General features: G+C 42.8%; 1 protein-coding gene across 1 annotated transcript in view; it reads right to left on the minus strand.

Annotated features, from left to right (window-relative positions):
- Positions 1 to 3,735, minus strand: part of ATP8B1 (ATPase phospholipid transporting 8B1) — a 130,623-nt gene extending 126,888 nt beyond the window's left edge. Inside the window, exon 1 of the mRNA XM_026649254.2 lies at positions 3,675 to 3,735. The gene's annotated coding sequence lies outside the window, so the exon portion shown is untranslated. The remainder of the gene's footprint in view (positions 1 to 3,674) is intronic.
- Positions 3,736 to 25,112: the final 21,377 nt, after the last annotated feature.

Below are 25,112 nucleotides of genomic sequence, written 5' to 3' on the forward strand. Positions count from 1 at the left end.
GGGGCTGGGCGGCGCTGGGGGGTTTCGGCCCTCAGCTGTTTTCTTTGGAGTAATATGGCCCTTGCCACTTTACGAGTTGTGCAGGCCTGTGTTAGGTAATACTTTTGCATCTTCAGAGTGTTGATCAATACCCCTAGGAGATGGGTAATGAAGTCTTCTTTGCATTTTAAAGAAAGAGAAACAGATACGGAAAGGTTAGGAGATTTGCCCAAAGCCACATAGCAGAGATGAGATTAACATTCAGGAGTTTCTGGCTCAGTTCTTTTGCTCAAACAATTAGGATCAGACTGTTCCATTTAGCAGATGTTGGTTAAAGAAAACAGCCAAGGATAAAGATCGGAAACCCTTATGATTCCAATTTCCAAAAGTAGAATTTAAACCTATGGCAGACTTCATAATCAGGCCTAACGCAACTAACATGCTGTCAAAATAAGACCTGCATAACTACAGTAAAAAAAAAATTAGCAAATGAGTTCAGGCTAATTTGAATAGAAGTGGCAGGCAAGTGGCTCATTCAATTTAGTATTGCAAATTGCAAGACTAGGGACCAGAATACTCTCAGGAAGTCTCACAAGAGAGAACAAGCGAAGAACAAATCAAGTTACTGAAAGTAAGGCCATCTGAATGTTTAGCACTAGTTAAAAAAACAAAAACAAAAAATGTTTGGGGCATATGTCCAGGAGTATGAAGCATAAATTACTCCAACGCTACAAAAGTACTCAATCTTTTACTGACAAGGGAATTCACATTTGGAATCTTCAGAGATTGAAATAAAGCAGACAGTGACCAAATCATCTTGTTCACCGTGAGCTTGAGATATTCTTTAAAAACAAATCAACCATGATTTGATACCATACAGTTTGACACTCATAAGCTCATACCAGGAGTTAGATTTCCAGGCTTTAATAAGAGCACGTGCAGGATTTATTTTAGGAACTGGTTAGCTAGTAGTCCACTTGGTTTGTACTTGGCTCACTTTTCTCTTACCCTTTGTACAATATATTTACAATAGAAAAAGGTGATCACAAATGTAGGGTGACCAGATAGCAAGTGTGAAAAATCAGGACAGGGGGTGGGGGGTAATAGGAGCCCATATTAAAAAAAATAATAATAACCCAAATTTCGGGACTGTCCCTATAAAATCAGGACATCTGGTCACCCTACAAATCTGAGAGCCTCCAGTACCCAGAAGTTTCTGGTACTATATCTACACAGCTACTTACGCAGCTACTTACACAGTCCTCGTAACTGTAGCATCTGAGGTACTTCACTTCCTAAATATCTCTAATATATTCTTAACAAAAAAAAAGTTAGGATATTGTTTTGATAACTAACTCAAATTAAGCAATTCTATTAGAACTTTTAGAGAAAAAAAGCTAATGTTTTAGGGACATTATTTTAAATCTTAATAGGTAATAGACATGGAGTAGTAAGAAATCTGAACCAAAGAGACAATTAACCAAAAAGCCCAGAAGAATTAACACTAATTTTCTTTGGTTCACTATTACATTAGGTGTTCTAAATAGTGACAAACCTCGCAGATGATATTCTTGGCAAGTTTTATTACGTGATTATAAATGTTCCTTAAGAAGCACCGGCTTCACTTCTGTAGAAGACTATGTAAACATAGCTTTTAATTAATCAATTACCACCATTTTATAGATGTGGAAACAAACAAAATTTAAGGGCCTTGCCCAAGGCCACACAGCCTGATCCAGCCAGTATTATCAGAACTCTCAGCTCTCAGTCCCCTCTTCCATTCCACCCTATCATCACCACAAGTAAGATGCACCAACCAATTACTCAACAGTCCCTAAAATATAGTGAGGAGCTGCTTTTGTCATTAGAGTTTCAACTTCCATTTTCACATTCCCTATAAGTAAAAATCTTTCAGGTCGGGATTACCTACCTAGGTCTGTACAGCACCAAATTACACCGTTGGCACTCAAAACAAAAACAAACAAAAAACCCACCACTAACAAAAATTTGTTTACAACTGTAGGTGAAATACACTATACTTGTGACCCACAAAAAAGTCACATGAATCTACCAAGAGATTCAAACAAAAAATGCCCCCCTCCCCCAAAACTATTTTTCTGTGATAATGTGCTTTATTAGAGGATGTGACAGCCCGAAATTCATGTAATATGTAAGCATTTATATAACCTTTACATTTGGCCAAAATATTAAAGTTTAAGCATTGTTATTCCAATATATCTCATTTCCTTAAGAGAATAAAAAGGAAGAAAACCATCTCTTAGTTGACTAAGGAATTAATATACTGTAGAGTTTTCCTTCCTTTGTTATACTGTTGAGCTTTATAGAACGTTGTTTTTATCGAAATTGTTGCAGTCACAATGGAATCAGGCAATCATTGTTATATTAAAGGAAAAGGAAACTTTACCAACGAGCACAAGAAATAGAGAGTCTTTTAAAAAAAAAAAAAAACACACATACTGCAGCCTACACAGTGATACAGAAGCAGCATATTCTGGAGTCAAGGCAGGTGCATCATAATTTGCCTTTGTCCACCCAGTCCAGGGAGAATGACGTGCATTTCTTTATTGTGCTGGCAGACAGGGATTGAAAAGACATTTGAAAACAAACACCAGTAGGTTTGGCTTTTTTATTTCCTCCACCAGCTTCAGCAACACACCAATGCAAGGTGCTTCTGCACTGAGTTAATGTTTACCTTAAAAAGTGATCATTCTGAAAATGAATCAGAACTGGCAGGTGCACTGGTCATTTAAACAAGCACGCAGTGCTGAGAGTGCACTATTAAGAAATTAGAGAATGCCCAGGAAAAATTAGATATTTTAGCTTTACACTATATAAGCGATATTAATATTATTTAACGTTAAATATCTAGTTTAGTTTATGAAGCGCTTCCAGGCTCCTATCCTGGAGGTCAACTACAGACACCTCTGAGATTGCGGTACTTAGCACACAAGTCTGTAGAGACAAACGCTGAAGGGTGACAGCACTTGCACCCTGAATCTAGCTGTGACCTGTTTGGATTCCTGTGGAGGAGCTACAAAAAACCTGTTTGGCCTTCTCTGGTGATCGGTTGTGTGGCTCTGGGTTCAGGCAGAGCCACTCCTTCCCCCTGCGCTTGGCATGGGAGCCTCCATCCTTCCCATGGAGCTTGTGGCCTCGCTTTCTCGGGTCTGAGCAAGCCAACAGGAATAGCTCTCAGGGGCGCTGAGAGCCATTGAACCAAACTGTAAACCCGGTGTGTGATGGGAACCACTTCAAGCCAGGGGGTGCTGCTGGCAGGACCCCTCGGTCCAGCGCCTATGAAGCGAGCCCGGCAGAAGGAAAGGGGAGGATCAGGAGTCAGTGAAAGTTGGAGTCACTTTACCATTGTCAGCAGCCGGCTGGGCTGAAGCGGCGGAGAGCCGCGCTGGGGCGGCAGGAGAAGGGCACGGCACTCATCGCCAGGGCCAGCGGCGTAAGGTCACCGCCGGGTTGGGCTTGGGGGGAAGCGGCCCCATTTAACCGCCCCGGTCCTCAAGCCGTTCAACCCGCCTCCAGAGCCGGGGGACACGCCGCCGCTCCTGCCCCAAAGCACCAGCCAGGGCTGTCCCGCACGGAGACCCCCGTATGCCCCTCGCCCCGGCTCGGGTGCGAGAGCCGCACACGGAGAGCAGCGCCCTCCCTCCGCAGCCCCTTACCTCTCGCTGCAACTTGGGCTCCGCCGGCCCCGCGGGCTCCTCCGGCCGCTCCTGGCAGCGCTTTCCCGCCCTACACCTGCATGCTCGGCCTCGCCTCGCCCCGCTGCCAGGGCAGAGGCGCACCGGCCGCCTTGGGTTGGCTCGGGCTCTCCCAGCCCTCCAATGGCGCTCCGCTCCCTTCGCAAGCTGGCTCAGGACTTGCCAAACTAGTTCCTCAACTCTGCGCAAGGTGTCTGGCCGCAGGCAGGCAGGTTAGAGCCGGGTGGGGTGAGGGGGTGGGGGTGTTTGCTCATTTGGGCTCATCCTATTGCGGGGGGGGGAGAAGGACCCACCTCTGCAGCAGCTGCCCTGAAGCCCTAACTAAGCCCTTCCCCTAGCCAGGGAAGAGCCCACGTGACTCCCAGGTAATAACAGCGGCCACCGGAGCAGGAGACTTCCCCCTTTCCCCATCCCCGCCGCAGGGGAGCGGCCTGAGCTGTGGCTGATCTCTGGTTACACTCGGGAGCGCGCTCCCACTGGAGAGAGACACCAGCCGCTCCGGCAGAACCATGCCCGCTCCTCCTGTGCCCACCTCCCTGCCCAGGCCTCCCCGCTCCCTGGGGGTTTGCAGGGGTTGGCTTGTTGTTATTGTGTGTGGTTCAAGGTTCCCAGCGGTACTCAGCCTTGCCTTGGGCCCTGCTTAAAAATAAATCTGAACAATGCCAGAATCATCTGAGGCAATTACTCATCTCTACCCCAGTCCCTCTAGCGGTATCAGTTGCCTAATTCGGGACTTCCCTGTAGATGGGAGTTGTCTTTTTGTTTTGTTTAAAAAAATTAATTAACCCCAACTATACCTACAATATGATGGGGGCTAATTTAGCTACAAGAAGTCAGGAAAAAGATCTTGGAGTCATCGTGGATAGTTCTCTGAAGATGTCCGCGCAGTGTGCAGAGGCGGTCAAAAAAGCAAACAGGATGTTAGGGATCATTAAAAAGGGGATAGAGAATAAGACGGAGAATATATTATTGCCCTTATATAAATTGATGGTACGCCCACATCTCCAATACTGCATACAGATGTGGTCTCCTCATCTAAAAAAAGATAGACTGGCACTAGAAAAGGTTCAGAAAAGGGCAACTAAAATGATTAGGGGTTTGGAACGGGTCCCATATGAGGAGAGATTAAAGAGGCTAGGACTTTTCAGCTTGGAAAAGAGGAGACTAAGGGGGGATATGATAGAGGTATATAAAATCATGAGTGATGTGGAGAAAGTGGATAAGGAAAAGTTATTTACTTATTCCCATAATACAAGAACTAGGGGTCACCAAATGAAATTAATAGGCAGCAGGTTTAAAACAAATACAAGGAAGTTCTTCTTCACGCAGCGCACAGTCAACTTGTGAAACTCCTTACCTGAGGAGGTTGTGAAGGCTAGGACTATAACAGCGTTTAAAAGAGAACTGGATAAATTCATGGTGGTTAAGTCCATTAATGGTTATTAGCCAGGACGGGTAAGGAATGGTGTCCCTAGCCTCTGTTTGTCAGAGGATGGAGATGGATGGCAGGAGAGAGATCACTTGATCATTGCCTGTTGGTCCACTCCCTCTGGGGCACCTGGCATTGGCCACTGTCGGTAGACAGGATACTGGGCTAGATGGACCTTTGGTCTGACCCGGTACGGCCGTTCTTATGTTCTTATGTTATATTCTTATGTTTCCCTTTGAAAGAAGGGGAACTAAACCCGGGGCTCTCTTTCACAATGTGTTTGTGTACATTTGCATCTAATTATCTGTGGGGAAAGAAGCAAGGGTTTTTGTTTGTTTTGGTTTTTAAGCTCATTCAGTTTTGAGATAGAGTGAAACTTGTGCTAACGGCCACTCCATCTGATGTTAGGCCTAATTAGGTGATCAGACAGCAAGTGTGAAAAATCGGGATGGGGTGGGGGGTAATAGGTGCCTATATAAGACAAAGCCCCAAATATTGGGACTGTCCCCATAAAATCGGGACATCTGGTCACCCTAGGCCTAATCCCGTACAACAGGGAAATTGTAGTAGTTCCTTTTGGAAGCATCATATTTGAAAATGATTTTGGGCAAAAAGCAGAGTGTAGGCTGGGGCAAAAATACAATACAGTTGTGCCCTGGTTTATGTTGTCACATATATCAGTATTGTCACTGGTGTCAGAAATTTGAATGTTAAAGATGGCATGAAAGGAGAAACAGAAAGAATTGTGGGTGTTTTGCTTCTTTATAATGGATTCAGAAGCCCTGGAATGATTTTTTCCAAAGGTATTTTGTCTATCTGTGTTTGTCTTTTTTTTTTACCTTAGAAATATCTGGAATATCAAGCCTGGTCTTCCCTGCTTTTTCTCGAAGACTCAGAAATAATAGTACTTCCCTACATCAAAGAGGTACTGTGAGGATAAACGCATGAAAGATTTTTAGATTCTCAGATACTGCTATAATGGGAGCCATATAAATACCTCAGATATCTAGATAGATATTAAATAGCTATTAAAATGATACCCAAAGAGATTTAAGCAATCTATATAAAATTCACTTCCTTTCATGATTAGTCACATGGCACTTCCTCATTGCTTGTGATGATGTCACAGTCCCACCGGTTCTGGTGCTCCAGTTGCCAGAGTCCTCCATCGTAGATGAGAAATGAGTGGATACTGCAAAAGGAAGCACAAAAAATAACTCTGTAAACAATAAGGCCTTCGTTACATGTCATGGAGAAGCAAAAAAAAGGACACAAATACATTTTGATATCTTTTGCTACTCACCTTGAAATCCTGATCTTTACAGGGTTAGTAAACAGTTTTAACCCATTTATAACACATTTTGGAGATGTTAAAAAAGGTAGAAACAAAGCGTCTTTTGCAACCCCAGATGGAGCTCAAGTGTGTTGCAGTCAGATCCTGAATATACTGTTGCCAGCTCACAATTTTATTGTGAGCCTGGCCATATTTGGTGGTTTTCTTGGAAACCCCATCTCATGGAGTCATGTAATTAATTACATGGGATTCAGATTTCATGATGTAAAAGTTTCTAGCTCTCATAGTTGTGAAGAAGAGCTTGTAAATAAACCACAGGCACCCTAAAGGCTTATAACCTGGAAGGCGAATAAAAAGAATCTACAATGTATTATGTTTAAGCCAATCTCATGATTTTGGGGGAGTCTGATGTGATTTTTGGATAGTTGGGGTTGGCAGTGCTGCCTATTGCTTAATTACACTGGCATTACCCTGGGGTTAGCAATACCATGAATGTGTTTTTTATAGTTTGTTTATTCACTTGCAGCTCCCTTTTGCTCTATTTTCAGGTTTTCTTCTTTTTGGATGAATTCTAAACATAAAACATCTTGAAAATAGACTGGAGATTCGTCAAATGAAACAGACAAAAAAGTACTGAGAGTAAGTTTACAGCAACAGAGTTTCGTAAAAATTCAGTGGAGGGTCTTGGGTACTAAGCCCTTTTGAGAATCTGGCCACTGATGTCCCTAACCCTAAATTTGGCAGCCTAAGAAACCTTCCAGATTGTTTAACCTGCAGGTCAGCATATCAGGCAATAATGTTTCAAATGCCTTCAAGGTGACTTAAAGAAAAGCACTCTGGAGCTCGAAAGCTTCTCTCTTTCACCAGCAGATATTGGTCCAATGAAAGATATTACCTCACCTACCTTCTCTATCTTCAAGGCGATACTCAGGTAAGAGCCCTTCTGGGAAAACACTTGGGTTAGGACATACTAACAACTTCTTTAGCCTTTAAGGATTCTAGAGGCCCTCAATAAGCGCTCTCTGAGGGCATGTCTTCACTAGCAACGTTAAAGCGCTGGCCACGGCAGCGTTTTAACGTGGCTGTGTAGTCACGGCATAAAAAAACACCTCCACGAGGGGAATAGTTACCAGCGCTGGGAGCGCAGCTACCAGTGCTGGGAGAACTGTCTATACGGGCACTTTGCAGCGCTGAAACTTGCAGCGCCCAGGGTGGTGTTTTTCACACCCCTGAATGAGAAAGTTGCAGCGCTGTAAAGTGCCAGTGTAGACAAGCCCTGATATAATTACTGTACTTTTTTGTTTTCAGATAAAATACAAAATACAACTAAATCCACAGTAATGCAAACACACAAAATGATGGGAAGTGTACATTTTACGTTATCTAAAACACATAACAGATAGGATACCGAGAAAGTGTATTATTAACTATTGTATGATTATTTGTGTTTACAGTATGTTTAATACTGTATAGAAACAAATATAGTCTCTGTTCCAAAGTGCTTAACAGACAGCTTGCAATATCTTCTTACACTGAAGTGAAAACAAGATCAAAACTACACAAAGACCACAATGATAAAATAAAACAAATATTAAACCATTACTGCAAATGGATAATCCCACTCACGCTTCTACTGCACCATTTGCATCAAAGGTACTTATAGCTCCTTTGTTTTGTCCCAAAAAGTCAAAGTATTTGTCTGACATTAAGTTTTGAGAAATCATCTGACAGCTTGTTTGCAATGGTTTCTGATGATTCTGTGCACTAGCAATCGTTATTTTTTGGTACCAAGTTTGTTCATACTTGTTTCAACAAAATTTGCTTAACTTCCTTCTGAAACATTGTGTTATTTCCACTGCTAGAGATTCATCATATAGTATCCATCAGCTAGAGTCTGGGTGTTATTGCAAAATCCCATATTTTCTGTTAGCTACTAACCTTCTCCAGCGATCAACTCCAGTGACTTGGAGTTGTTATCCAAAAGAAGGAGGAGAATTCAGAAAAGGATGTAGTGGAGTGTAGAGATTTGTGAGGGTGAACATGAGTGCAGGAATAGGGACAGGATGAATGGAGGAGGAGACAGAATGATGAGAGCAGAAAATATAGTAGGGTAAAAGGGATGAGGAGAAGGAAGTGGTAAAGTTGACAAGGAGGAAGAGAGGGAGAAACCAAGACATGTTTGGAAAGCACCTAGCATACAGTGAGTGATACCACAAATAAATAAATATCTAAATAATAAAGAAGTGTGGAGAAGTAATGCCAAGTGAGTTGTGGACTGTCAGAGAAATTAATTAGCCAGCACACCATAATGCAATAAGTTAATCAATAAAATAAACCAGTTAAGCAATTTCAGATAACCAATAGAGCTGGTGGACATTTTTCATTTTAAGCATTTTTTCAGTAATAAAGTGACCCATTTCAAAACTGACAATTTTCACCAAAAATTGATTTTTTTAAAAAAAATCCTGTTTTTTAACTAAACAAATTGTTTCAGGCTTCTGGGGGTTTTTTTTGTTTCCCCCCCCCCCCATTTCTCACCACTTGTTTCATTTTCACCCCTTTTCAGTGGCAAAATGAAAATAAAGGAAAAAAGGGGAGAAAGAAGAGAAAGGAAAAAGAGAAAGGAGGAAAAATCTAAAATGGACACTGAATGTTTTATTTTGAAAAAAATAATTAAATTAAATATTTTGGTAAAACTTTTTTCACAAATTCCCCCAAACCCCCAAAATTATTTTTTCTAAACTGCAATTATTTTGATTTTTTTTCTGAAAAAAATTAACGTTTATTGACCAGCTTTAATTATCAAACAGAGCAATAAACTGAAGTCAAAGGTTTTACATCAGTATAAAGCCAGTGTAAAAGACTTTAGAATCTGGCTCATTAAGTCCCTGTACTGTATCTCAGTTCACATTTGTGATGTCTGATTCTTGGTGGTCAATATTGTAATGAACTAGCTTAACAATAATATGTGAGCAGAGGGCAGTGTGATGAATTTTCTAAGGGTGAATATTCTATTGCTCTTCCGTTTCCTCACTGAGGGAAAGGTTCTGACTCTGTTGAGGGAAAGGTTCTGTCTCCGTTGAGAGATAGTTTGAGACCCGGAAGGACAGTGAGAAAGGCAGCTGTTTCTGATGGCTGTCAGTAGTCCCTGAGCGAGGGTTTCTGGAATTAGCTGTGTGCAATTTGGTCTATCTCGATTTAACAGGATTTATGTACATAGTGTAAATAAACAGATTACATTGTTCCTGACTGCATAACTTCAGTTTCTTTCTGTCAATACAAACTGACGAGCTGTGAGGCCATGAAACTGCATATGAGTATCAAAAGATGGTGCATGTGTGCAAACACGCATACACACACTATAAGCCATTTGTAAATTGCATTTTGCACACACAGTCACAGTAACTGTGCAACCAGGTAGTTTCACATTCACATGCACCGTTTGATACCGCAATCGCTTCCCTCACTTGTTTATAACTCAGAGCCTTAAACTCTCTGACTTGCTTTATCACTTTGTAACAATACTTAACTTATCTCTTAGGGATGCTATGAGGCTTTGCTAGCAAATGTTTGCAAATTGCTTTGTAGGTTTAAATACTACATAAGAGCAAATATTACTATTAGCAGGACTGGCATCTGTGCCAATAAATGGTTTGTTGTGCTATCAAGGATAAGCAGTTCTCTCTCAATAGCATTGGAGGGCATGCATTTTCATGCAGTGGAAAATTTTATGCATCAAAAGACTCATTTTCCAACCATTAAGTAGCTAAAGAAGTAAAATTCAGTGAAAAGTATACTGTTCCTCCTCAAACAGACCCTGCGTCATCCATTTGAAAAATGGGCAAATGGAGTACTGATTCGAACAGTCATTAGAGCCATTTGAGTCAGTGGATATGTACTGACCCACATCATATGGCGAGGATATTAGTCTTTTTTTAACCCTGGTCGATGCCAGAAAATAAATTCCAGCCAGTAATAGTGTGATCAGCATGTTACATCTTTATTACATCAATCATTACTCCAAGATGAACATGAAGAAACACAATAGGAGTTATTCCATTCTAGGAGTGAGAAAGCTTCCTTAGTTTAATTCACCCTATTTTGGCTTGGCATAAGAAAAAGACAGGCTATTTTAGCCTACCAGAAACTGTGTATTAATATTTTCTGTACTCTACTTGAACCACATGTCATGCAAGCTGTGCATCAAAAGATCATCTCTTGCTTTGTCCTTTGGCCTTTTCCTGTGTGTTGACCCACTACAGCCTAATGGCAACACAATTTAGGCCTTGACTATATGGGGAAAATTGGCCTTTTAGCTATTCTGGTTTAATTTACCTTATTCTAGAGTAACTCCCCCATGTGGACACTCTGTTCCACAATACAAGTGAACAGAGCGACCACTTTCTTAGGGAGCTAGTCTGGAATAACTATAGCAAAATAATTTATTCCACAATAGCTATGCTGGTCAATTTCCCCATGTAGACAAAGGCTTTATTGGGATGGACACTTTTGTTCAGATTTCTTGCCCAAGACTGAGAGGGGGGAGTAGATTCCAGTAATTTGACTCTTCAGCACTTTTCCTTAAATGTTATGGGTTTCTCCTCTTTTTGGGGACAGCTGCAAGAATTATTGACACAATATTAATCTTAATAAAAACAAGATTAATTAAAACCAGAGAAAATGGACTTCACATACAAGAAATAGTTTGCTTAAACTCCTGAGAATGTTTCATCTTAATTAGCTTCTGATCTAGGGCTGCACCTTTGCTTTTCAAATATTTCCCCCAATTACCTGCACACACAATAGCATTTGGACTTGCTGCTTTCTCTGGCAGATGGACTGTTGCAGATATGAAGACCTTTTAATGATGATTAATAGCCATCCTTCAAAGGGTTTCCCAATGTGCACTTAGACACATGTATAAAGGGAAGGGATATTTCCCCAGGGCTGGCAGGAAATGGAAAGGTTGCAAATACTCTAGGTACAATGTGCAATTCTGATCTCCCATGTTTAAGAAAGATTAATTCAAACGGGAACAGGTGCAGAGAAAGGCTACTAGGATGATCCGAGGAATGGAAAACCTACCTTATGAGAGTAGACTCAAAGAGCCTGGCTTGTTTAACCTAACAAAAAGAAGGCTGAGGGGAGATATGGTTGTTCTTCATAAATACATGAGAGGGATAAATACCAGGAAGGGAGAGGAGTTATTTAAATTAAATGCCAATATGGACACAAGAACAAATAGATATAAACTGGCCATCAACAAATTTAGGCTTGAAATTAGATGAAGGTTTCTAAGCCTCAGAGGAGTGAAGTTCTGGAACAGCTTTCCAAGCACAGAGGGGGGCCAAAAGCCTATTTGGCTTCAAGTCTCATCTTGATACGTTTATGGAGGGGGTGGTCTGATGATATTGCCTACAGTGGCATGTGGCCAATCTGCAATTGCTCTCCAATGGCTGGTGATGGGACACTAGATGGGGAGGGCTCTGAGTTACTATAGAGAATTCTTTCCCAAGTGTCTGGTGGATCTTGGCCACATACTCAGGGTCTAACTGATCACCATATTTGGGGTTGGGAAGGAATTTTTCCCCAGGTCAGATTGGCAGAGACCCTGGGTTTTTTTCCCCCTTCCTCTGCAGTAGGGGCACGGGTCACTTGCAGGTTTAAACTAATGTAAATTGTGGATTCTCTGTAACTTTAAGTCTTTAAACCATGATTTGAGGACTTTAGTAACTCTGCCAGAGGTTAAGGGTCTATTACAGGAGTGGGTGGGTGAGGTTCTATGACCTGCAATGTGCAGGAGCCCCAGGAGGTCAGACTAGATGATCATGATGGTCCCTTCTGACCTTAAAGTCTATGAATCTGGCCTCTGCTGCTTCCTACAAGTTGTGCACAGACTGACTCCATCACTCCCTGCTTACCTGCCGCTCTCCAGCTCCTGCTGCAGCCTACTATGCAGAAGCTCTGTGGCTCCTGCTTGCCATGTCGTCCCTCAGAAGCTTGCTATGCAGATTCTGCAGAGAGAGGTGTTACATCCTGGGTTAGGGTCTTTTAGAGAGTTTCTGCTTCCCCCCGCCCTATATTGGCCCAGGGAGGGGAATGTTCCTGTACATCCGGGGTTCTCAAACTGGGGGTCGTGACCCCTCAGGGGATCGTGAGGTTATTACTTGGGGGGTTCTGAGCTGTCAGCCTCCACCCCAAACCATGCTTCACCTGCAGCATTTATAATAGTGTTAAATATAAAAAAGTTTTTTTAATTTACAAGAGGGGTCTCACTCAGAGGCTTGCTGTGTGAAAGGGGTCACCACTACAAAAGTTTGAGAACCACTGCTGTACATCTACCCTGGAGGCTCATAGGTCAGTGGGGAGGGGTCTGATGGGATAGTATCACAGTAGTGTCCTATTTGGTGCATATAGGGGGGATTAGGGAGGGGTAGTACCTCTGTCAGAGGAACATGTCATGCTCCTTAGGGAATAGTTCATCCACTTTGGTGCCCACCTATACCCAGCTCTCACTGGCTCCAAGTAGATGTTTGCATGTGACACACCCCGGTAAACCGCTTTGACAAGCGAGCTAAACCAGGTGAGGGTAGCCGATAGGTCTTCTACCCATGGCGATATAGGGAAATTGCCTTTCTCTAGCATGAGAAGACTGTTCCAGCGGATTAGGTGGAGGAAATCAATTTGTGATTCAATGGCCATGAAGGTGGTTCAGCAGCCTGCTGTGGGGCGTGAAGAGCATGACAAGGCACTGAAGATGTCCTGATCTCCCACTGCACCTAAGGAAGTCCCCAGCTGTAATGATTCCTCGTGCTGCTGGAATCTGGCTTCCGCAGCCGAGAGAGTGGGACTGCCCCTGTGCAACAGCTTTCTCGATTAAAAATTTCCCGCACAGGTTTTTTTCTTGTAAATGGCAACCCATCAGCATAATCTTATTATTAATCCAAGTCCTGCAGCGATGGGGGCATGGCAAAGCAATGGGTGGAGATGACCACTGTTAGTCGTAGTAGCCACAATCCTGCACATAGGGGGCCTTGGGACCAAAGGCCATTCAACTCCATCCCTGGGTCAGCAGAGAAGTTCAGCAGCATCCTAAGCGATTGAGCAGCCCTTTTTAGGATAGCACTTCTCACCCTTTTTAAAGGAGGGGGCTAAAAAAGGTGCCCTAAACAATGCCTGCCCCATAACATCTGGCCAGACTACCACAGCTAGCAGATCATCCTACAGCAGTCAAAAAACACCACAGAAGAAAAGACTCATTTTAGGAGCATGGAATGTCCGCATCTTTATGGATGGAGGCAATGCATGAAGGCCTGCAAGAAGAACAGCTCTTGTCTCTAGAGAACTTGCCCGCTACAATACTGATATTGCAGCACTGAGTGAGACTGGACTGTCCAGTGAAGGCTTCCTCAGTGAGCTAGGAAGCAACTACACTTTGTTCTGGAAAGGAAAAGCAGAGGATGCAGACAGGATACATGGAGTTGGATTTGCAATCAGAACATCTTTCCTGCAACAACTTCCTGATGGCCTGAATCAGGGGCGGCTCTATGTTTTTTGCCGCCCCAAGCATGCCGGTCAGGCAGCCTTCGGTGGCATGCCTGCGGAAGGTCTGCGGTCACGCGGATTCTGCGACGTTTCTGCGGGTGATCTGCCGGTCCCGCAGCTTCGGCGTACCCGCCGCCGAATTGCTGCTGAAACCGCGGGACCGGTGGACTTCCCGCAGGCATGTCGCCGAAGGCTGCCTGACTGCCGCCCTCACAGTGACCGGCAGGCTGCCCCCCGAGGCTTGCCGCCCCAGGCACACGCTTGCTGCGCTGGTGCCTGGAGCCGCCCCTGGCCTGAATGAACGGCTCACGAAACTTCAGTTCCCCCTGAATCCTTTATGGCATGTCACTGTCATCAGTGCCTATGCACCTACACTGACCAGCACATAGGAAAACAAGGAGCAGTTCTATTCTGACCTGGACTCCATCCTCAGATGAACCCCTGCATATGATAAGCTCATCTTGCTGGGAGACTTTAATGCTAGAGTTGGTAGAGACAGCAGTGACTGGAGAGATGTGATGGGACAATATGGAGTGGGAAAGATGAAAAGTAATGGACTCCTCCTCTTGGGTAAATGTGCAGAACACAGTCTGTGCATCATTAACATCAACTTTAGGAAAAATTAAATATATATAATGTCATGGATGCACCTACAGTCCAAACAATGGCACCTGATCAACTATGCTATTATCTGCCAACAAGACATCCGTGATGTCAGAATTAGCAGAGCCATGCATGGTGCAGAATGCTGGATGGACCACAGACTAGTAAGAGCAGTGCTTAACCTACATATAGCTCCTGACAGCACAAGTGCTTCAAGCTCAGCAGAACAGCCTTCAACATAGCAAAGCTCAAGCAGAACTGTACAAAGCAGCAGGCCCAAAGCCTATTGAGGTTTCACAACATCTTGAGTAGCAATTGGGAGGAAGAAGAAATGCCACAAGACTTTAAAGATGCTATTATTGTATCACTGTTCAAAAACAAAGGCAGCAAAGCTGACTGCAGAAACTACATAGGCATTTCTTTCCTCTGTACAGCAGGGAAAATACTCACTCACATTCTACTGAACAGACTCATTTGAATATATCTGAGGAGAATCTACCAGAAGCACAGTGTGGTTTCATACCAAGTTGCAATAATACGGACTTCATTTTTCCTGGACCTGCCTCATGACAAAAATGCAGTTTTCATCAACTTGACACAAGCCTTTGATACAGTCAACAGAGAGGGTCTATGGCTATTCTACATAAACTGGCCTGCCCAAGAAGGTTCATACAAATCATCCATCTGTTCCATGACCACATGACAAGTGCTCTCCAGTGGAGACTCTTCTGATACATTTGAAATCTCGAATGGAATGAAGCAAGACTGTGTACTTGCTCCACTGCTGTTCAACTTGTTCTTTGCCTGTGTCCTCAGCCATGCTACAAGGACTGGGACCAGGGGATATATATTGGGTACCAACTCAATGGCTCTCTCTTTGATCTTCACAGACTTAACGCTAAGACTAAGATGCTGGAGAGACTTCTCGTCGAGGCACTTTTTGAAGATGACTGCACCCTGATCACCCATAGACATAACGACCTTCAGGTCATCGTTGATAGATTTTTCTGAAGCATCCCAGCTCTTTGGCCTTACTATCAGTCTCGATAAGAGGTCTTGTTCCAACCAGCACCTCATTCCAATGCCCCACCCCCAGTCATCTCCATCCAAGGCACACAGCTGAAAAATGTGGATCAGTTCAAGTATTTAGGTGGTATGATCTCTAGTGATGGTTCCCTTGATAAGGAAATTGCTTCCATAATCAGTAAAACCAGCTAGGCCCATGGCCGACTCCAAACAAAAGTCCTTAACCAACAACACATTCGTCTCACCACCAAATTGAAGATCTACAGTGCAGCGGTCCTAACATCTCTTGGTTTTGAGACATGGACTCTCTATAGACGGCACATTAAACAGTTTGAGCAATTTCACATGCAAGTCCTGGCAAACCAGATCAAGGACTTATCTGTCTCTGTCCTTGTGTGTCTATCACTACGAGAATATTTTAGTGATAGATCCACAAAGGGGACTGAGGCTGAGTGTTGCAATGCCTAATGTTTAGGTGCTCTGCCACCGAGTGCCATCCACTTACCCAAGGATAGGGAGCCTGGGTGCCTAACAATGCATGGGGAGAGTGAGGCACCTAAAAAAGGGCTCCACAAAAGCCAGCATGTTGAGTGGGGAACCACCTAAGATAGCCAGTTTGAAATACAGAGGAAACAGGTGTAGTCTAAGCCCTTCTCCCCCATGCCCTGGTTGGTTTTGGCATAGATGTCAGCGTTTCTTCTGCTGGTTCGGCGCTCTGCCTGCACAGACTCTTCTTCCCCCACAGCAATAAGATCCACTACTTCCTGTGTGCTCCAGGCTGGAATGTGTTTGCAGGCTTGAGCATCCATTATCAGCTGTGCTGACGAGCTCTCCGTGCCGGTCAAACGGGAAATGAAAATACAAAAGTTCCCGGGGCTTTAACAGGGGGGCAGCTGTTTCCTGTATACCTGGCTGAAGTGCAGTGGAGTTGAAAGTGCTCTCCAGAGCGGTCACAGTGGAGCACTGAGGAGGCCAATTCATTCGAATTACACAGCGCAGTGTCTACACTATCCCCATGTTGACATGTGGATGTCGACTAAAGCGATACGCGTCTCATGGAGGTGTAGTACAGAAGTCGACTTTACAAGCCCTTTAGGTTGGCTGAAGGGACTCGGTAGTATAGACACATACATTATTAACTCGACCTAACGTGGCATGTGTTGACCTAACTTTGTAGTGTAGACCAGGCCTAAGTCTGGGTCAGAGGGAGACACCTCTCTCCACTCAGGATTCACAGCCATGCAACCTCTCTTGGAGCTAGGTACCTAAGTGCTTGCTCGGCTCCCCCCACCCCAAAAAGTAGCATGACTGGAACTCGGGTTCTTGCACCTTAGATGAGTGCCCTACCCATTCGGCTATAGAGACAGACTCACTCACTCTCTGGCCCAGTGTATATTTAATTAGTCAGACACAGTGGAACAGTGTGAACAGCAGAGGCGGAGCGCATTCTGTAACAGAATGCCCCACAACCCAGTGGATAAGGGCACACTTCTGCAAGGAGGAAGACCCAGGTTCAAATTGCTGCTCTACAGCGAATGGGCAGGGGGAATTGATCCTGCATGAATAGTCTAACCACTGGACTAAAGGTTAGAAGGGGGATGATGATTTCTCCAGTACTGTTTTGTGTAGGATCTGATCTGGTAAGCAGCTGCTGAGAACACCCACTGGATCAAGCCCCATGTGTGAGATAGGCACGGCAACACCTAGTTTGGGAATCCCACTGGAGCTTAGGTATAAGCTAGGCATCTGAGCGCCTAGACAGAGGTGACTGTGCACGTGCCCAATCACAGATTTTTAGTGCCATGGGGACTTCACCAGTGGAAATGTAGGTTGGGGCTTTAGGCATCTACAAAGTTAGGCAGCAGCTGAGCAGAGGTTTGGAGGATAATTGCATTTTGGATTTAGGTGGCAAAAGTGGCAGTTAGATGCCTAAATCTACTCGTGGCCCTTAGTCCCTCACAGACATTAATTATTGTATCTTCTGAGAGTTAGGAATTAATATCCCCATTTTACAGATGGGGAATGGAGGCACAAACAATTTGAGTGATTTTTACAAGAGCACAAAGGAAAACTGTAGCAGAGCTGGCCATTGAACCAAGGGCTCCTGAGTCTCCATCCAGCTTCTTAAACACAAAACCATCCTTCCCTTCTTAACAGCATATTCTTCTCACAACTTATATTCTCACACTGATAATACTTGATTATAAATATTCTGTTCCATTCTAAAAGGAGAAGGCTCCAGGCAAATGCAACTGTTTCTATGCACAAATGTCCCATGCAGCTATCAATGTTCAGACTTTTAGTCAGAGCTGAGCTTGCCATCTGACCTCTTTAATGATTAAATAATTATCTTAAGCCATTTGCAAGACAAAAACTAATGTCCACAATGATGACAATTCAAGATGAATCACAGGACACAATGGATGATGCTATGAGCAAGAACCTTCCTGAGTGCTGTAGTCACAGCAGAAATATGATTTTAGCTATAATGTGTGATTTTTTTTTGGCAGATTCAACAATTTTACAGATATTTTTTCCTTCTCTGGCTTGAGGTTGGTTGGATCACATTTTGGTGGATTGAGCATAATAGGAGATTTGATCAGTTTGCTTCTTGGAGCTGGGGTGGGCATGGCAATTGTAATGTGTTTGATTCACCACCACTTTGGACTTTGCTCATTTGACCAATATGTGAATTTAAAGATTTTCACTCATGACTCACTGTAGGGTAGATCCATGCCATTTTAGAATAAAACTCTGCCCCAGTTTATAAAGCTGCTTATATCATTTTCATAATTGTCTCAACTTTGCAAGGTGCAAAAAAACCATCAAAAGGCAGGACATTGAGTGCTAAGGCTAGTGCTCTGTAATTTATTGTGCACTATAGTGCTTTTCTTTTATCTTCTTTACAGTAGTGAGTGTTGAGGACAGATTGTCAGACATAATTTTCTATGTCCTGATTTTTGTCATATTTTGTGCCACATTTTGTGCCACAATCTTAAAATTCTTGAAAAATGGATCAGTTGAGGTTTTGGGGGACACTGTTCAAAGGCAGATGTGTGGAGACCCAAGAAGACTTCCTTAACCAGGACTGGAAAGCAGCCAGATTGAAGTTTTGAGTATCACTAGTGTCAGGGCCGTCCCTAGATCAAATGGTGCCCCAGACGAGGAGCGTCTACTGACCCACCCCTTCCATTGTATGATCACTGGCCATAAAGTTTAGGCAGAGTTTAGGGTCACTGGCCATAAAGCTGCACCCCGAGCCTGGCGCCCCCCAAGCTCAGCACCCCAGGTGTCTGGGTCACCTGTCCCTAAATCCGGCCCTGACTAATGGGACCAGAAAAGGAGATTGTGGCTAGCTGCAACTGGCAATGCTTGCAGCACTCAACTGATATGGCAAAATGGTGAAGCAGATATCCCGATTCTTCTGCCCATGGATGGCATCTCCCTAGTTGAAATGTCTCCAGGACAGACAGCCCTGAGTAAATGCTCTTATAGCATGGCACCCTACAAAATATGGATCCCTTTGCTGCTACACACTTTTCCCATACCTAGGACTAGCCCTGCTTTAAACTAGACATGTCTTAGCACTTTCTTGATTCTGAATGTTAATTAGCTGTTAAGCAGTGCAGTTCAAGAGGGATTCTGTCTTTGTAGTGCATTCTCCATTCTAAGGGATAAATTCTTTTTCTCCATACACATTCAGGATTCCAGCTGATATTTTTGAGAGCTCCACATGCATATGGAGAGAACTGCCCGCTGCATTTTAGAGAGAGAGAGAAATTTAATCCACCATAAATTGGCTTAATAGTTGTTGTGTGAGGATTCAAAAAGAATTTATTTTGTGTATTGAAAAAGGTGTGTAGCCTCCATACCTGATTTGTTCAGGATATTAGAACACATTAGCCCTGAGGTTCTGATCTAATTCCAATTAGGGTCATTACATTCTGCCTATAGTACCTGAATGCCTCACAGTTTCAATTAGATGATGTACTCTTCCTTGCTTTCTCTGTGAAATTGTTTTGTAATAAACGTAATAAATGTTTGTCCCTGGAATAATTTGCCATAGCTTCTATTTTATCTTTCTATCATTACATGATAGAAAGCATAAGAGGTGTTTCTACTTCAAGCTGTACAGTTGTCTCTGTTGTAAGTGCAGTTCACAACTTACAGAAAGAAAGAGGTCACTTATTATGATCTCTCATTCATGCAGTGCATACTTTATTGAACAGACTGGCAAGACTAGCCTAGGCATGCAATGATTATGGGAATAGCAAACTATAGTGGCTAAGCTAGGTATAGAGATCTGTCATAGCACAGTGCTCACACTCTGCAGAACATAAAAACTGGAATGACACCAAGGGAGTGGGGGATGTTCCAGGAGGCATGTTTATTTTGGGGGTTGGTACAGAGACTTGGTTGAGTGTTGTTTAAATATTTCTTCAGAAAGTGATATTTACATTTCTGATGTTTACATTTTGTATTAAATAGTCTGGTATTAAATATATTAGTTTCATTTAAGAAAGAGACAGAAAAGGAAAATTAACACTTGAAATGACTAGGTGCACAAAGGAACTTTGTGCAGAGATTAGTGTCATCCATGTAAACACTGCTGCCAGCACTTACATTCCTTCCATTAGGCCCTGTGCACACTGTGGTTTGTAACTTTTTTGAAACCCTTTTAAGACACAAACAACCTAACACAACTGTAGCTAGAGATGGGCTTGAGCTGCAAAATTTGAATCTGGAACTGAATTCTGATCTTCCCTACTCCAGGATTTGGCGACATTCAGATCTGGAGGTTTGGTCTGAGCCCATTTCTAGCTGGAACACAGCTTGCATCTACAGCATCATGTAAGAAACCCTCTGTAGCCTGGTTTCAGCTAACAAAGATGTTTTTAAAAAATCCCCTTTCACACTGGCTGCGGCGGCTGTTCATGAAGGGCCAAACCCCACCAGTAGTATCACAACTTTAAGTTGTGTTACTTCAGGTTGCAGAACCACCTGCTGCCACTGGGGCACACCTGGTGGTTCTGGGAGAACTCCAGCCCCTGGAGGCCGCAATGCACCTGGCTGCCAAGAGAGGACCTCTGGCCCTGTAGCACATAGCAGAGTGATGATGCAGAACAAAAGTATCTGGCAGGTAGCCCCACAGAGCTATTTGAATGTGCTCTCTGTTACCTCTTCTCCTGCTTTTCCAGACTAAATAACAAGTAGGTGGGGGGCTTTTGATGTCTGGTGGGTGTCAGGTCAGAGGGAGAATAGTTCTGAGCCTTGGGATGGGATATTTGGGCTTGGAGGGTTGTGTGTGTAAATGGGGTTAGGTTGATGGTGTATTTGTGGCTTGGGACTGTCTGATGGGAGAGGGTTCAATGTTGAAGGAGTGATTCTGAGCTGTGGAGATTCTGAGTAAGAAGAGAAGGGGTTATCCCTTTTATATTACTGTTGGTAATACACCACCCTGGCCTGTCACCCAAGCTCACATTCCTGGGGTAGTTTTTGACTGTTCTTTCACCCAGGGCCAATCGTGGGGGGCAGGAGGTCCATTTGGCCTGGGCCTCAAGCTCAAAGGGGGCCTCAAATTTAGACACTTGTTAATTTTTTGGCGTTTGATAAGTTTCGCAAATTGTTTTTATGAGCATCTGTATCGGACCAAAATGTGACATGCTCTCTCAGCTTAGAGCTGCAAATTTAAGCAAATAAGAGACATGATTTGGTAAAAGACATATTTTTTTTAACTGATATAGATTTTGTCATATTAAAGAATTAAAAATGTTCATAAATATTAATAAAAATATATCGGTCCTGATGGCACAAGATTAGACCATGATGAACGTGTTCTATCAGATCAGCTGATTATATAAAGAAACCACTAGTAGTGGCTGGTGCTGGATCAAGTGTGTGTTGAAAGGTAGAGAATTGTTATATTTTAGTGTCTTTATAGTTTGACGTCTAGTTGACTAAGGAATTATTTATTGGTGAGAATTCTTCATTATTATCTTCATATGGTAGCTAAAAGAGGTGACTGGTTGGTTGGTTGAGCCCTAGCTTGGTAGCTTGCCAATACCTGAACATGAGAACAGTAGTCAAGAAGATGTGCCAACAGTAACGGATGTAGCAGAGGATCCTGTGTACAATCAAGAAACTCAACAGCAACAGGAAGATGTAGATCTTACGCAGCAAGAGCAATTCATGAGTTTGACTGTGACTGACATTGGAATTATTGACAAGAACAATGCTGCTCAAGGTTTGACTGTGACTGACATTGGAATTATTGACAAGAGCAATGCTGCTCAAATGCAATCTTTTCTTCAAATTAGTTGTTGTGAAATTCCAAATAACATTCCACAAGATGCTGATAATCATGCTTTCCCTACTTGTCTGCTGACAAAAACTCTTCCAAATGGTGAGACCTGCACAAGAGACTGGTTATGGAAAAACAATCTCTGTTCTGTGCATCCTGCATCATTTTCAACAAACGTGCTGCAAATGCATTTGTCAAGGCTGATTTCCCACTCTGGCACTCTGAGTGCAGAAGGTGGGGCCCCGCAAGGATTCTAAAAATTAATACTGGCCACTCCAGGCTTGTATTAAGCTCCCAAGGGAATTCCTTCCTGTGGGGTACCCTCAAGCCCTTTCACCCCCCACCCTCCGGGGAAAAGCTGAGAAAGAAAAACAAAGGAAATCAGCTGTTGCCACCAGCTAATTAAACATGTGCACAAACCTCTTAGGACACAAAAATCCAATCCTGTTCTTAAAAAAGGTAAATTTTATTAAAAACGAACGAAAGAAAGAAAATACACCTGGAAACTCAGGCTATTGCTAGATTTAAAAAAAAAAACACCCTTACAAGGATTAAGCATCAAGAATAACTTTCTTGAGATCCAGCTTAAAGGTTACAAGCAAAACAAAAGCTTTTGGGGTTAGCACAGAGGAGTCCACAAGCCGTAAAGAAAAAAAAGGAGATAAACCTGATCACATCTTCCTAGACATTTCCTGATCTACTTACATATCTGGGGTTTCAGATGAGTAGTTTCTAGGTATAATACCGATAATTTTTCATACCTGGCCCCAAGCTTCTTACAGCATAGTTGCAGCCCTGTGTGCCTCTCCCCGAGAACAACAACGACAGACAGACAAAGGGGAAGTTTTTTCTCAATTTTAAAAAGTTCTAACCTTCCCATTGGCTCTTTTGGTCAGGCGCCCACTCACTTTCTTTTACCTATGCATAGCAGTGATACTTTTTAACCCTTTACAGGTAAAGCAAGTAGAGAACAGTTACTAAGAGGGATTTTATAGCTAACTGGCTGGCTGGGTGTCCATAACAGGGAGCTATCCCCACCCCCGCTTCATTTATCACAGCATCAGTTCTCTCTGATCAATCAATATGGAGTATCAACAGAGGTTGGAGGAAGTTGAAAGACCAAATACCATCACATGAGAGTTCAACGTCACACAAAGAAAACTATATTGTATGGAAATCAGCCAGTAGGGCAGCATCAGCTGAAAGTTCAGTTGAGAATTTACTCTTGACTGAACTCTCTACAGAAAATAATAACTGGAAAATACTCCTTGAGCGCATCCTGAATGTCATCCTTTTTCTTTCTGAGCGGGGAGTGGCTTTCTTTGGTTCCAGTCAATGTATTGGTGATCATGCAAATGGAAACTCTCTAGGCATAGTTGAGCTCCTCAGCAAATATGACCCACTTTTATCAGAACGTGTCTATTATCTCTCCACCCGCATACAAAACAAGTTTATTGAGCTATGTGGGTCATTCGTACAAACAACAATTCTTGATGAGATTCAAAGTGCCAAGTATTTTTCAATCATTGTTGATGTCACTCCAGATTGTTCTCACAAGGAACAGACTACTATGGTTATTTGATATGTTAAGATTGTAGACCACTCAAAATTTTCTATTGAAGAAAGGTTTATTTTGTTTAAGAATTTCATGAGAAAACTGAAAAAGAAATTGCTGCTCTAGTACTAGCAATTCTAGAAGGTTTTAAGTTAGATTTTCAAGTCTGCATTGGTCAAGCCTATGACAATGGATCTAATATGGCTGGAAAGTACAAAGGTGTACAAGCAGTTCTGCTTGAGCATAATTCAAACTGTATTTTCTCCAGCTGTGGAAACCACACACTAAACCTTGTAGGTGTTGAATCATGCAAGGAGGCAATTACTTACTTTGGAACTGTTCAGCAAATGTACAATCTCTTCAGTAGCAATCCACAAAGGTGGGAAATTCTGAAGCAATATCTTCCTGTTTCACTGCATGGGATATCCAAAACTAGATGCTCTGCACGGATTGATAGTGTTCAACCAGTTGCACAGCATTTGAATTCAGTGAGAAAGGCTTTAAATGAGCTTGAATCTCTCAATCTCGCTGCACAGGCTCGAACTGAACTTCAGTCTATTCAGAAGCACATGTCCAAATTTGAATGTATTCTGATGTCCTCTTTTTGGATGAAGCTACTTACAATGATCCACCAAATTAATCTGGTAATTGCAGCACGCAATGCTACATTTGATGTTGAGCGGGATAATATTGAAAATCTTATCAATGACATTCAATATATTCGTGAACAATGGGATGCAATCCTGACTGAGTCAAATTAGTAGCACAGAATATTGGCATTTCATCTGAGTTCTCCACCAATTGCAATTTACCTACTGAATCCAATGCCGAGCAGCATTATAGGGTCAATGTCTTCCTTGTCGTCATTGACTCTATTCAATCAGGTCTTGCACGTCGATTTGAGTCACTGCGACTAATTTGTACTCTTTTCAGGTTTCTTTGGCAGTTCAACAGATTGAGTAAAAGATCCGCTTTCTGCAGCTGAACAATTTCAGCAACAGTACAACAAAGAAATCTCAAAATCTCTCAGTGACAAGGACATCTTCCTCAAACGAATATATTCCACAAACTTTAAATTGGATTGCAAGCCAAAGGAATTGCTTCAAGAAATACTCGAACTTAGACTCTGTGGGGTGTTTCCTAATATCACAATTGCATTGCATATTTTTGTCAGTTTGCCTGCATCAGTGGCTTCAGGTGAACGCACCTTCAACATGTTGAAGCAGGTAAAGAACTATTACAGTTCAACTATGGGACAAGTGTGTTTGAATGGGCTCACCATGCTTAATATCAACTGTGACATTGCACGAAAGCTAGATTTTTTCCTCAATAATTAGTGCATTTGTACAGAAAAAGGCTACAAAAGCATTTGTCAAATAAAAAAATATTCAAATTATGTCACTCTTATTTTGGTGCCTTATTTTGTTTTCATGTGTCATCATTTTTTATTTTTATTATGGCTCGGGGCCTCAAAAGCTGGAAGTGGCCCGGGCCTCTCTGGGTGGGCCTGTTTTCACCCCACACATTCAGGCTGATAGAAATGGTGGGATTTGGTTTCTCCACAACATCTAAAAAACCTGTCTTCCTCACTACCCCTAGAGCTAAAACAATTGTTCCTGGTCAGGTTATCTCCTACTTGAACCACT

This window comes from Terrapene carolina, unplaced genomic scaffold, assembly GCF_002925995.2.
Source record: "Terrapene carolina triunguis isolate 2854851 unplaced genomic scaffold, T_m_triunguis-2.0 Scaffold69, whole genome shotgun sequence".
NCBI classification, from domain to species: domain Eukaryota; kingdom Metazoa; phylum Chordata; order Testudines; family Emydidae; genus Terrapene; species Terrapene triunguis.